Raw genomic sequence first — 15,660 nt, forward strand, 5'->3', positions numbered from 1 at the left:
TGGTTTTGGTTCCAAGAAATGAAAGAACCAAAATTTGATTCTTGTTTTGATTCTAAAAAAGAATCAAACTGGAACTAAAACTGCATAGTCTTAATTTAGAATATAAATTATAAAATTGGCTACTTTCTATTTCTAAATTGCTTGATGACCACATATCCATTTCAAATATATAAACGGATAGCTATTCTGATTCTAATTCAATAACCTTTTTTTCTTTCCTCATATCATTTAAGATAAATTTAAAAATGAATTAGCTATCCATTTCAAATTTAGAAACCAAAATCCACTCCATTTCAAAATTCACATACAAATTATTTTTCCTTGTATGTTATTTATTGTAAATTTAGAATTGGATATATTATTCATCTTAGATTCTATAAAAATAATTAGTATTACTCTAAAATATTTACTTCAAATTTAGAACAGGACAAATCATCCATTTCAAATTCAAAAACAGATTGGCAGTCATTATTAGGAGTGTGCGATTCCTATTCGGTTCGAATTCTACCTAAGAACTAGAACCAAACCGAAATTTTAGTATGGTTTCAGTTCGATACTTTGTTGTCTCAATTCCAGTTCAGTATGATTCTTAGTTCTTTGGTTCTGGTTTGGTTCTTAGCTCTTGAAACAATTTTATGTAATTATTTCCTTAAAAAGTCATATCTTAATTAGCATTTAAGTTTTGAATTGAGTTATTAATACATAATATATCATATAATATATCTTTTAATTATTTCTAAATTATATAATCCTTAACTATAAAGTGTCACACACACACACACACACACACACACACATGATTGATGAGAACTCTAATGGACTTGCCAAGAAACCCCAAAATATTTGAATCAATTCCTGAGAACTCTCACAATCAGATTCTTACCTAGTGGTTGAGAATCAAGTGAATAGTTCAAATAGGAGAACAAAGGAATCAAGACCCAATACCAACCTGTCGTAGAGAACTATGAATTGCTAAAATAATCAATTTAACACAATAATTGCTCAAACTGAAGAATATAGTTCTAAAAGATATTTCATCAAACACTAATATGCAATCAATTGTATTGATACAAAAACTCCTAACAATAGAAATAATACCCAATAATAGAAATCAACAAATAATAAGCTCAAATGATTCACACAAATTAACCAAATGACCAATGAAACTGAAGCAAAATGAATAAAGAAAAATTAAAAAGACCAAATGAAAACTAATGAGTAGAGAAAGAAGATAAAAAAGCAACACAAACACAAGAATACAGAAACAAAAATCTAACACAATAGAAATTGATATCTATACATAAACTAATCAAAATTAACAAACAAAGAAACAATAATAACCAACTTGATTAGAGACCCAAAGCTCTGATACTAAAATGATAAGAGCCCCAATGGACTTGTCAAGGAACCCCCAAAATATTTGAATCAATTCCGTAGAACCCTCATAATTAGATTCTTCCACTTGAAATCACTTAACCCAAAACTAACTATGTGGCAGAGAACCAATTGAATAGTTCAAATAGAAAAACAAAGGATTAAAGACCCAATACCATCCTGCGGTAGAGAACCATGAATATCAAGGCATTAATTCTTGCAAGTTAATTAGACTTGTCAAGAAAAAAAGTTCAATGAAGAACCATAGAGGAGAAAACTCTCTTAATAATCAATTGACTAATATCTCAAAGTTATGTTTGTAGCCCTAAAATATTCTATTTATATGTATCTCCTAATACAAAGCTAAAATAACCTAAAACCTTAGGAACATTAAAAGTCACATACATAATGGCACTAAAAATAACCAAATAGCAAGTCTCATGCCATATAGTGAGCCTCCCATACTGGTGGTGGGACTAAACACTTCTCATGGCCATGGGTGCATTTAACACTAATTCCACACCGTCCCATGCATCTCATATGCTTCTTTAGGGTTTCTCATGGCTAGCCATGGGAACAAGGGCCTTCCCATGGCTGGCTATGAGCCTTATTCCCTCTAAAACACTCCCAACTGCATCTCACAAGAAGTCATGTGCCCTAAGATGAATCCCATGCCTAGCCATGCACTCATGGCCTCCAAAACACTTCCAAATGCATCTCACAAGAAGCAATGAGCCCAAGATGAATCCTATGGCTGGCCATGTGCATTGTATACCTCTTCCCATGGCTAAATGTGAGCTTTTCATGGCTAGGTGTGAGCTTTTCATGGCTAGGTGTGAGATATTCTGCTTCTCTTGTAGATAAAGATATTTTTGGCTCTAACTCATGGCTGAAGGTGAGAATCTCATGGTTGCATGTGAGATATTCTACCCCCTTTAGAAAATGAAGATATTTTGGCTCTTTAATATCATTTGTAGGAGAAATTATTAGCATTGAACACCACCAACTCCATCCATGCACACTTACACTAATATAAGACATTTAAACTCTTTAAGCTTGCCAAACTTATGAATTCTAACCTTGCACACTTGAATTAAAATAACCCATTTGAGCTCCTTATGCATGCCAATTTTTCCAATCTCATGTCCCTCTTGCCAATATGTGCTTAAATGAACCCTTGAAGAAATTCCTTGAAGCTTGGTGCTGTCATGATCACATCATATATATAGTACATTTATAACTAAGAATTATTAAGTAATTCAATGTATTTACAAATAAAATTATTAAGAAAATATAGAAAAATGAAATAAAATATTAAGTTTTATTTAGTTAATGTATTAAAAGTATATTGATTCTGTTCTCCTTTTTAACAGGTTATGGATGTTAGAATCAGGAACTGGATCTGCAAGAAAGAAGAGCACGAGGTGGGTTAGATAACCACCACTCCGATGCCTAAGTTAGTGCTGAGAACTAGATAATAGGATGAATGGGTAAAATTGAGTAGCATGAATACCTAATGGCCTTTATATAAGCCTTTGATGTGACTTTTTATTAGGATTAGGAGACTACAGTTGTTTGCTGGTTTTACAACCACCGCAAGTGCACGGATCGCTAACAAATAATAAAGTGATGAGTAAAGTATCGTTCCCACGAGGAATTTGATTAGTAAGTACCAATCTACACAGTAATTTTGACTGTTTAGGCTATTGAATAATGAAGGAATGAAAGTTGTCTATTTTAAATACTAAAATGATAAATTTAAAATGAAGTAATCTATTTTGGAACAATTCTGGAATTAAGATTTCACACTTGAATCTTATTATGGATGCTATCTTGTCTATTTACTGGATTGAAAATCGTTTGCCTTGTTGGAAATTAGTCCTAAGGTATCCTAAGTCCTCTCTCAAGGCACTTAGGGTGTATTCTAATTAACTTAAACCCGACTTTCGTGGCGATCAAATTAATTAAAATCCTTTAAGGTCTTTGACTAATTTTGAAATCTCACAAAGGTATCAGCCTATGTCTAGGTCAGAATTCCTAGGTTCAAAATCTTGATTTTCTAATATTAATCTTCACCTTTCAGTCCTTCAATTAATATCTACAATCAATATTAAGTGGGTACCGATACATAGCATGTATTAAGATCACAAGAAATTAAATCAAGGAACAAATCTCAAATCCAATAAATAAAAGTTAATGTTTATCCATAACAATGATTACAAGCATTACTCTCCCAATTCCAGAATATGAAAACTACTCACTCATGAGTTCAGCAAATATCATGATAAAAAGGTAAAGACAGTAAAAATAAATCATATAGAAGAAATAAAATAATAAAAATCCGTTTAAGGAGATGGAATGAAGGAACCGAAGAGAGTTTGCAGATTTGATCTTGTGGAACTTCAGCTGGAAAACTCCTCTTGATGCTGATATTCTTCTCCTCAAGATGGCTGGAGAGAGTGCAGAATGCGAGTCTCTTTAAAACTCCTAAAAGTGCTGTCAAAGGATCCTCTCCCTTTTTTGGATGTTTTCTCTTTCTATTTATAATAGCTGTGCTAGGGTTAGGTCATTTTGAGTCCCAAAAGCTTTAGGAGTCTGATTTGAATGTGTAAACAAGAGCAGGAATTCGGGTTTGAAAATTGGTTGCCGCAAGGTACACGGCCCATGTGTCACTACACGGCCCAGGGCCGTGTAACTTACTGGAGTGGAATTGTGGAGTCTTGCATTGGCATAGAGACTTACACGGGTCTGTGCTGGCTACACGAGCGTAGTTACATGGGCCGTGTACTTTTATTCTCAGAAAGTTCTTCAAGCTTGTGCCTGACAGAGACTTACACTGGTCCCTGCAGATTACACGGGTCTAATTACATGACCCGTATACTTTTGTTTCTCCATTGGCTTTCTGGCGTTCGTTTGGCAGAAGGTTACATGGGTCTGTGGCTTGGCTTACACGGCCCGTGTACTTTGTATCAGTAGAAATTCTGAGTCTTTTGACTTCTCCAAGCTTCCCTTTTGCACTCCTATACTCTGGGGCTTCACCCAAACACCTGAAATGATGCAGAAAGCATGGAATTAAGGGCTTGATAGTAGAAATTATAAAAACTAATGAAATCAACTACTATGCATGAGATTACTTACCTAAATGCTATGAGATAGTATACAATTATGCTTAAAAATATCTATACAATTCAAGTGTATCAAATACTCCCAAACTCAAACTTTTGCTTGTCCTCAAGTAAAACAAAACTCTGTTTTAAAACACATTTCAGGGGATACTTAGGAATATAACCAATAATTTAATAAGCACAAAATTAAACTCCTCCAACTTCATACCAATTACCCTCTTTCAAGGTATAAGGGTTCTAATAGCTGCCTGTTTAGAACCTCACCTCCTTTTTGGTGCTTCAACTAATTATTCCTCTTTGCAAGGCCATTAATAAGTCACAAATAACCTGTTTTATCAGGGTAAACTTAAGAAACACATACTCCCCCAAATTTACCTCTATTGTGAATGATTGTGATAAAGTAACTCAATTCCAACTCCATAGGCATATCTCAATTTTCTATCTCCACTAATGTAGCATACACTTTTCAAAAGATCAAAAGGTCTGTAAAATGGTTGTAATGGGGCTAAAGGGTTAATGACTTGGTTGCCAATGAAAGGTTTATAGGGAATGCAAATATGAGGATAGCACGTATGCATAAAATACCAAGTATGCTAAGTTTATTCTACTGATTTTGTATGGAGAGGAAGGGCTTTTGGTTTTTTTTTTAGTGTCAAGCATACTTCCATGATACTTATCTTGGGACTTCTTTTTTTTTATTATTATATTTTTATGTCCCTTTTGTCCTCTACCCCCCCCCCCCCAAACTCATTGCTTTTGCTAGGTTGGAAAGGCAAATTTTTCTTTCATTTCAATTGCACACTTTCACTCTTTCTTGAGTTCTACATCCTCTCTCCATTTTTTTTTTTGCATTTTAATATACTCTTTACTTATGCATTTAGCTTCCTCAAAAGGGTAGGCATGTGTTTAGGCTAGGGCTAGGTAAATAATATGGGTAAACAAGGAAAAAAAAAATCTAAGGGATAAATATAGGCTTCAAGTTGGCTACAAGGGATATACATTTTAATTAAGGGTGGCTAAGGCTTAGTGAGGCTATAACAAAGAATGCCTTAATCATTTCTTCATCAAGCATATGCTAGGATTTCGCCTTGATAGGTCCAAGAGACATGTTCTAGAGCTGCTGAAGCATTTTTAGGTTTACTTGTATTTCAAAAAATTTTCTCCTAATTTTACAAGTTCAATGTGACAGATTAATGGCTATGAAGGGGTTTAACTAGTCTAATTCCACTAAAGAGATTAGGTTTTTCATAGACAACACGTTAGAATCCCTTTTTGCCTATCTAGATACATTCATTCCTCTATCCCGTGGAGTCCAATTATTAGCTTACTAGAAATTGGTTATAGTTCTAAGTTTCACAATTTAAAGTTCAAAATTTTCAAAAATTTTCAATATTTTTTTAGTTTCTGGAATTTTGATACACAAGAATATTATAGCTGAATTTAAACAATATAATGATATGCAATGCATTTGTACCCCCCCCCCCCCTCCCAAACTCAAACCAGACATTGTCCTCAATGTTAACATAATATGCAAAATTAGAGAAAACGTACACAAGTTATAAGGAAGCATATTATTTATTAAGCATGGAAAAGCTTGGACATAAAGCAAATAAAAGAGACTTGTGATTGCAATCTAGGACTAAGGTATTCAAGATTTTACAATAAAGAACCTATCCTATAGTCCTAGGTCTAAAAGGTCTCTGATGGTAATGATGGTGATGCTAGCTCCTCTTCATCGAGCCTTTCCATAAGCATGTCCAACTTGTTATGGGCTTCCTGGAGGCTGTCCTCGACTGCTCGCATCCTGTTGTTGATTGTGGTCTCCATGCGCTATAGGTATGCGAGTACTGAGTTTGTGGGTGGTGGTGTGTATGGAGGCACTCAAGCGGGGGCTCCTGAAACATGGGCTCTTGAGTTTCCACCTGTGGCTGTGAAGTCTCGCTAGGTCCTTCTTGTGCTTCGTCTCTCTGAGGGATGGCATTCCCTTCGGCATCCAGCAGGTAGTAGGTGTTGCCCACCTTCTTACATATCCCCATGGATATGTAGATGGTTTGATCTATTCTTGATGTTCCAGTGATAGAGCGTAGCCTATGATGTCCTGGAACGAATCCGAAGTGGAGCGCAATGGTTGTGACAAGGCCACCAAGCATGATGTGCCCTGTAGGCTGATGACAGAGGCAGCAGAGGTGGTTGCACAAAAAGAAGCCAGTGTTGCAGCGTTTCTCGGTGACCATACACCACAAGAAGAATAGCTCGCTGGCGTTTACCACGCCAAGGCTATCACCATGGCCCATGATGGTGTGGGCGGTGAACTGACGCATGTAGCACAGGGCTGGACTTGTGATGCCCATAGATTTGGACTTGCTAGAGTTATATGGCTCCATGTTTAGGGCAATGGAACTCTAGAAGTTGATGTTGTTGTAGAGTATGTGGTTCCTAGGGATCTCCTAGTGGCTGGCACTGTCAAAGCCGAAGATGGCATTGAACTCATCTATGTTCATCACCCGGTCAACACTAAGGAGGTGAAATTAAATTTTGCCTCTGTCTTCCCTATCGGTAGGCCATAAGGTGGCCTTGAAACTGTCTAAAAACTCCAATGTGATGTCCCAGTATGCTGGGAATTGGCGTTGGGCAAACCTTGTCCACCTAATGCTATCAAGTAGCCCGTTGATCTCATCCTGCAGCTCGATTTGCTCTAGCAGTGTGAAATCCATATATTTCGTGGAGGTTATTTTTCGGGTGTGAAGCCGTGTGCACATTGCCTTGTGGGCATCATCATGGAATCCCCAAGGAATGGAGATTTATGGTTTAGGAGTAACTTGTGGTTGAGGTCGTGGTGGAGGATGGGCTGGTTGAGAGGGTTGAGGGGAGGCTGCCCTTGTTCTTGGGCATTGGGGTGTCGGCTGAGGGGGAGAAGGTGAGGATTCCCCTCCCTGCCTTGAGGAAGAGCCCATTCTTCACGCAGATCTCTTTGCAGGAGCCATTGATGAGTTTTTGGGAAGGAGAAGAGTAGGGTTTGGTGAAGGGAGAAGAGATTTGAGGGGTTTTTATAGACTAGGAGGGGTGGAGATGAAGGGTTTGGCCTTTATGAACGGGTTTAATGTGAGGGGTGCATTTAAAAAGCCATTAGGACTCTTCATTTCGCGCGTTGCGCACCCCAGGAGTCACATCTGCAATATGATACATGAGTCATATATCACTACACGGGTCCCGACATGTAGGGCCGTGTAAATTTCTGCTCAGAAATTTCAAATTCTATCATAGTACATGGCCCATGTAAATGAAGCTCTGGGACCCGTGTAACTTACTGCCTCTTGAGTTACTTTGCTGGACGTGTTACACGATCCATGTCAAGTATAAAGAAGACCCGTGTAACTTTCTGTCTTCAAGCTATTTTGCTAGCAACATTACACGGTCCATGTAAATTGGGCTATGGACCCGTGTAACTTTCTGTCTCCCTCAGAGCTAAAATTGCAAGATATTTACGGACTTCCAGAAAGTTACACGGGGCGTGTGAAACCAGTACATGACCTGTGTACTTTCTAATTTTCCAAATTTTTCCCAAATGAAAATTTTTATCATCACAACACATGAAATGGATGCAAAGATTAGCAATAGAGCTACTTTTCCGATTTTGTTCAATATTCTCTTTTGTGGTTCTAACTTAGTGATTCCTCTCTTATCTTGTTCTCTACTCCCCTTTTTCTTTTCCAGAAGGTCCTACAAAATCAAATACTAATGAGTGTGAAACAAAAAAAGTCAATATGAAAAAGGAAAAGAAGGAAAGTTCAGAAAAATTTTGGGTTGCCTCCCAAAAAGCGCTTGTTTATAGTCTTTAGCTGGACTTTGCTTGTTTATGATCTGTCAGTAGGATGGTCGAGGGTGTAATTGACTCCCATTTCTATGGGTTCTTCCTGAAAGTAAGGCTTCAGCCTCTGCCCATTGACCTTAAATGCTCCTAAGGTTTCGCTCCACACTTCTACTACTCCATGTGGAAAGACTTGAGTGACCTTAAAAGATCTAGACCATCTTGATTTCAGTTTCCCTGAAAAGAGTTTCAATCTAGAGTTGAATAATAGGACAAGATCTCCTTCTTTTATTTCTTTCCTTATTATGCACCTGTCATGCCATCTTTTGGTTTTATCCTTGAAGATTTTGGCATTTTTGTATGCATCCTATCGGATTTCTTCCAACTCATTCAGTTGTAGGAGCCTTTTTTCACCAGCAGCTTTGAGGTCAAAGTTTAGGATCTGAATTGCCTAGTAAGCTTTATGCTCAAGTTCAATAGGGAGATGGTATAATTTTCCATAAACCAGTCGGAAGGGTGTTGTGCCAATTGGGGTTTTATATGCAGTGCGGTATGCCCACAGTGCATCATTTAAGTTCATGCACCAGTCCTTCTTGGATCTGTTTACAGTTTTCTCTAGAATCTGCTTCAGTTCCCTATTTGAGATTTCTACTTGGCCGCTGGTTTGAGGATGATAAGGTGTGGCCACCTTGTGAGTTACTCCATACTTTTTCAGTAGTGTTTAGAATTGTTGGTTACAGAAGTGACTTCCTCCATCACTGATTATTGCTCGCGGTGTGCTAAATCTCGTAAAGATATTCTTCTTAAGGAACCTTGTGACCACTATAGCATTGTTGGTTAGTGTGGCTATTGCTTCTACCCATTTTGACACATAATCAACACCAACCAGAATATACTTGTTTCCATAGGAAAAGGGGAATGGGCCCATGAAGTCTATCCTCCATACATCAAACAATTCTACCTCAAGTATACCATGCAGTGGCATTTCATTCCTACTTGAAGTGTTACCTGTGCTTTATCATTGATCATAAGCTAGGACAAAGGATCTCACATCTTTAAACAAATGTGGCCAGTAAAATACTGCTTGCAAGATCTTGGTTGCTATTTTTGAGGTGCCAAAATGTCCTCCATATAGTGATGAATGGCAGTGATAAAGGATACTTTCCATATCTTCCTCTGGTATGAATCTTCTTATCAGCCCATCATTACATCTTTTGTATAGTAGAGGTTCCTCCCATGTGTAATATCTCACATCATGTAGGAATTTCTTCCTTTGCTGATAAGTCATGTTTGGAGGTAATACCTTGCATACAAGAAAATTAACAAAGTCAGCATACCATGGAGCCTTAGAGAATGCAAGTAATTGCTCATCAGGAAATGAGTCATCAATTGGCAAATCCTCAAAGTCTCCTGTGTACTCTAATTTCAGCCTTGAAAGATGGTCAGCCACTACATTTTCGGATCCCTTTTTATCCTTGATTTCAAGGTTAAATTCTTGCAAGACTAGAATCCATCGAATCAGCCTTAGTTTTGCTTCCTTCTTGTTCAAAAGGTACCGGATTACAGCATGATCTGTGAATACAATGACTTTTGACCTAATTAGGTAAGATCTGAATTTGTCCATTGCAAACACCACTACTAGAAATTCCTTCTCTGTGGTAGCATAATTGATTTACGCATCATCGAGTGTCTTGCTAGCATAATAAATGGCATGGAGCTTTTTATCTTTTCTTTGCCTGAGCACCACTCCAATTGCAAAGTCACTCGCATCGCACATCACCTCGAATGGTAGCTCCTAATTTGGTGGCTGCATTATTGGTGCTAAGATCAGGGCTTCTTTGATCCTGTTAAAAGAAACAAGGCAATTTTCATCAAAATAAAAGGGAACATCTTGACTTAACAGGTTGGTAAGTAGCTTAGCTATTTTGGAAAAATCTTTAATGAATCTTCTGTAGAACCCTACAAGTCCCAAAAAACTTCGCACTCCCTTAACTGATGTTGGTGGTGGCATGTTTTCAATGATCTCAATTTTTGCGTTATCAATCTCAATTCCTCTTTCTGATATCAAATGTCCCAGAACTATACCTTCCCTTACCATGAAGTGGCATTTTTCCCAATTTAGGACTAGGTTTGATTCTTCACATCTTTGCAACACCTTAGATAAATTAGCTAGGCAATCATCAAAAGTAGTTCCATAAACAAAAAAATCATCCATAAAACTTCCATGATATTTTCAATATAATCAGAAAAAATAGCCATCATGCATCTTTGAAAAGTAGCAGGGGCATTACAAAGACCAAAAGGCATTCTTCTATATGCAAATGTTCCATAAGGGCAAGTGAATGTGGTTTTTTCTTGGTCTTCTGGGTTAATGGGAATTTGGAAGAATCTCGAATACCCATCTAGATAACAGAAATAAGAGTACTTTGCTAACCTTTCTAACATTTGGTCGATGAAAGGGAGAGAAAAATGGTATTTTCTGGTAGCACTATTCAATTTTCTATAATCTATGCACATTCGCCAGCCATTGACTACCCTAGTAGGGATTAGTTCATTGTTTGTATTTTGGATAACAGTTGTCTCACCCTTCTTAGGAACTACATGTACTGGACTAACCCATTTACTATCATAAATTAGGTATATGATACCTGCATCTAATAGTTTTAAAATTTCTTTCTTGACTACTTCTTTCATGTTTGGGTTAAGTCTTCTTTGGTGCTCGATAGTGGGTTTACTGTTTTCTTTCATGTGTATCCTATGCATGCAAATCGAGGGGTTGATTCCTTTCAAGTCTTCTATTTTATACCCTATGGCCTTGTTATGGATCCTAAGTTCTCTTAACAATTTTTCCTTTTCTAACTTAGAAAGGCTAGCATTAATTATAACAGGATATTTAGAATTTGAGTTTAGAAATGCGTACCTTAGTGAGGACAAGAGAGGTTTAAGCTCTACTTGTTTGGCATTTTCCTGGAGCTTGATCTTAGGCTGTTCCTCCTTTAACTCCTCCATCTCGGAGGCTTTAGCTAGGGGTGGATGAGCTGCTAACTATTGTTCACAGGCTGTTATTTCTGTGTTTTCATCATTCACTGTGTGGCTGTGCACAATACATGCTTCAAGAGGATCTTTAGGATGTGTCTTATGAAATTCCTCTTCAACTTGTTTGCCAATTATGTCAACCTTGAAGTATTCATCAAGTTTGAATTTGTGTTTCATTGTGTTGAATAAGTTGAATTCCACTTCTTCTTCTTCTACCTTGAGGGTTATTCTCCCATTTTTTAAATCTATGATGGCTCTAGCGGTTGCCAAGAATGGTCTTCCCAAGATGATACGGATCTTAACATCTTCTTCCATTTCACAGACAATAAAGTCTACTAGAATGAAGAATTTTCCCACTTTGATAGGGATGTTCTCAAGTATGCCCACTGGATATTTAATAGATCGATAAGCCAATTGCAATGAGATTGTCGTAGGCCTCAGTTCTTCGATCTCCAGCTTTTTGCATATTGATAGGGGCATTAAACTCACACTTGCCCTAAGATCGCAGAGGGCCTTGTCTATTTTCTTGTTGCCAATAAGGCAGGGTATCGAGAAGCTTCCTGGATCTTTCAGCTTTGGAGGTAGTTTGTTTTGCAGTATGGCACTGCATTCCTCTGTTAGAGCTACTGTCCCATAGTCTTCCAGCTTTCTTTTCTTTGACAGAATTTCCTTAAGAAATTTGGCATAGGATGGCATTTGAGAGAGTGCTTAAGTAAAGGGGATGTTAATATAAAGTTTCTGTAAAACTTCTAAAAACTTTCCAAACTGCTTGTCCAATTTGGCTTTTTAAAATCTCTGAGGCAAAGGTAAGGGAGGCTGGTATGGCTCCGGTAACTTCTTTTTCTTCCCTGCTTCCTGATCTTTCTTAGCTTCTCCCTCCTTTTTCTCTGCTTGGCTTTCAGATTTTTCTAAGGTCTCACCTGTTGGTTCTTTCTCTTATTGTACTAGAGTTCTCCCACTCCTCAATGTAGCTGCCTTACAATGTTCCCTTGGGTTCATCTCCGATTGACTAGGCAGTTTACCAGCAGCCTTACTTGAAGAACTTGCTTGCTGAGCAACTTGATTCTCCAGCATCTTGTTATGGGTAGCAAATTGGTCCATTCTGGAAGTTAGCTATTTAATCAATTCATTATGTTGTTGTTGATCTGCTAGGAACCCTTCCATCATGGATTTCATGGTCATCTTCAGTTCAGGTTGCTGAGGTTGAGGAGGCGATGGTGGTTGTGCAAAGTTTTGGCCTCTATTCTGAAATCCAGGGGGTACTGGCAGTTTGTACCTCTGTTGCTTATTTATTGGCTAGTTCTGCTGATTTGACCATGAGAAATTTGGATGGTTCCTCCATCCAAGGTTTTAAGTGTTTGAATATGGATTGTTGGGCTGCCTCTGGTTGAAGTTTCCTCCATTATTCACATAGTTCATCTATTCCATAGAGGGTTCATTAAAACTGTTATATTCTGAATATCCTCCTCCATAGCTGTCCTCATGTTGACTATTCATCCCTACTGCATTGGTTTGCATTTTATCAAGCCTCTTTGTGAGCTGATCAAATTGAGCATTTATCATGGTTACGGCGTCCACTTCCAGGACCCCTACTGTTCTCCTTGCATTTCCTCTTTCATTTGACCACTCATAATTATGGTATGCAACCCTCTCTAAAAGTTCAAGTGCTTGTGTCACTATTTTCTCCATTAAGTCACCTTCTGTAGCTGAATCAACTGTGCTCCTTGTAGAGGGTAGTAACCCATTATAGAAATTTTGCACTAGTAGCCAATCTTCAATGTCGTGGTGTGGACATTTCCTCTGCAGGTCTTTATATCTTTCCCATGCGTCATAGAGTGATTCACCTTCCTTTTGTCTGAAGGTGTTGAGCTCAAGTCTTAGTCTTGCAGTCTTTGCAGGTGCAACATACCTTACTAGAAAAGCTTGTGAGAGGTTTTCCCAAGTGGTGAACGTTCCAGCTGATTGAGAAAGTAACCACTTCCTTGTTCTATCTCGAAGGGAGAATGGAAATGCTCTGAGTCTTATGGCTTGATCAGACACTCCATTCATCTTAAATGTGTCACAAAGGGCAAGAAAGCACTAAAGGTGATAATGTGGATCTTCTGTTGGTGAACCCGCAAACTGGGTTTGTTGAATTATTTGAAGCCATGCTGGTTTTAATTCACAGTTGTTGGCTTCCACTGTGGGTCTAGTGACACTAGGCTGAAATCCTTGGACAGATGGAGCTCCATAGTCTCTCAAGAGTCTTGGTCTGTCATTATTCTCGGCCATGGTTGGAATTTCAGGATCTTCTTGATCGTGCTCTTGATGTTTTCTTTCCCTCCTGATGGCTCTAAGAGTTCTGTCTATCTCCGGATCACAGTCCAAAATTTCTTCTTCTGGCCTTATTCTGGTCATATACCACTATCGGGCACCTGAGAGAAGAGAAAAGAAATAAAACAAATCAAATAAAATTAGATAATAAATATAATTGCCTAAATCAGCTAAATTGCCTATTACTCGATATTACTAAAGCCAAAATTCCTTGGTAACGGCGCCAAAAACTTGTTTGTTGGTTTTACAACCACCACAAGTGCACAGATCGCTAATGAATAATAAAGTGATGAGTAAAGTATCGTTCCCACGAGGAATTTGATTAGTAAGTAACAATGTACACAGTAATTTTGACTGTTTAGGCTATCAAATAATGAAGGAATGAAAGTTGTCTATTTTAAACACTAAAATGATAAATTTAAAATGAAGTAATCTATTTTGGAACAATTTCGGAATTAAGATTTCACACTTGAATCTTACTATGAATGTTATCTTGTCTATTTACTAGATTGAAAATTGTTTGCCTTGATGGAAATCAGTCCTAAGTTATCCTAAGTCCTCTCTCAAGGCACCTAGGGTGTATTCTAATTAACTTAAACCCGACTTTCATGGTGATCAAATTAATTAAAATCCTTTAAGGCCTTCGACTAATTTTGAAATTCCACAAATGTATCAGCCTATGTCTAGGTCAGAATTCCTAGGTTCAAAATCTTGATTTTTTAATATTAATCTTCACTTTTCAGTCCTTCAATTAATATCTACAATCAATATTAAGTGGGTACCTGCACATAGAATGTATTAAGATCACAAGAAATTAAATCAAGGAACAAATCTCAAATCCAATAAATAAAACTTAATGTTTATCCATAACAATGATTACAAGCATTACTCTCCCAATTCCAGAATATGAAAACTACTCACTCATGAGTTCAACAAACATCATGATAAAAAGGTAAAGACAGTAAAAAGAAATCATATAAAAGAAATAAAATAATAAAAATCCGTTTAAGAAGATAACTGAAGAGAGTTTGCAGCTTTGATCTTGTAGAACTTCAGCTGGAAAACTCCTCTTGATGCTGATATTCTTCTCCTCAAGATAGCTAGAGAGAGTGCAAAATGCGAGTCTCTTTAAAACTCCTAAAAGTGTTGCCAAAGGATCCTCTCCCTTTTTTTGGATGTTTTCTCTTTCTATTTATAATAGCTATTCTAGGGTTAGGTCATTTTGAGTCCCAAAAGCCTTAGGAGTCTGATTTGAATGTGTAAACAAGAGCGGGAATTCGGGTTTGAAAACTGGCTGCCGCAAGGTACACGGACTATGTGTCACTACACAGCCCAGGGCCGTGTAACTTACTGGAGTGGAATTGCGGAGTCTTGCATTGGCATAGAGACTTACACGGGTCTGTGCTGGCTACACCGGCCTAGTTACACAAGCTGTATACTTTTGTTCTTAGAAAGTTCTTCAAGCTTGTGCCCGGCAGAGACTTACACGGGTCCCTACAGATTACATGGGTCCAATTACACGACCCGTGTACTTTTGTTTCTCCATTGGCTCTCTGGCTTTCGTCTGGCAGAAGGTTACACGGGTCTGTGGTTTGGCTTACACGGCCCGTGTACTTTGTATCAGTAGAAATTCTGAGTCTTTTGACTTCTCCAAGTTTCCCTTTTGCACTCTTATACTCTGGGGCTTCACCTAAACACCTGAAATGATGCAAAAAACATGAAATTAAGGGCTTGATAATCGAAATTACAAAAACTAATGAAATCAACTACTATGCATGAGATTACTTACCTAAATTCTATGAGATAGTATACAATTGTGCTTAAAAACATATATACAATTCAAGTGTATTAGCAGTTGAGTGGAATTAGGAGTCTACTCTGCTGGTTGAGTCCTCCTGTGGATAGGATTCTGATCATGATAGATGTCTCGGGATCCTTATCCTTGAAAGTGATATGAGTATCATTGGTATAGTTGGGCAAGTAACTCTCTTATCTGAGTGTTCG

General features: G+C 37.7%; 1 non-coding gene across 1 annotated transcript; it reads left to right on the forward strand.

Annotated features, from left to right (window-relative positions):
* The first annotated feature begins 13,120 nt into the window (after positions 1-13,120).
* On the forward strand, positions 13,121-13,227 carry LOC131176215 (small nucleolar RNA R71). The gene has a single exon (XR_009146340.1). It is a non-coding gene; the product is annotated as a small nucleolar RNA R71 (small nucleolar RNA).
* Positions 13,228-15,660: the final 2,433 nt, after the last annotated feature.

This window comes from Hevea brasiliensis, chromosome 18 (genome assembly GCF_030052815.1).
Source record: "Hevea brasiliensis isolate MT/VB/25A 57/8 chromosome 18, ASM3005281v1, whole genome shotgun sequence".
NCBI lineage: Eukaryota > Viridiplantae > Streptophyta > Magnoliopsida > Malpighiales > Euphorbiaceae > Hevea > Hevea brasiliensis.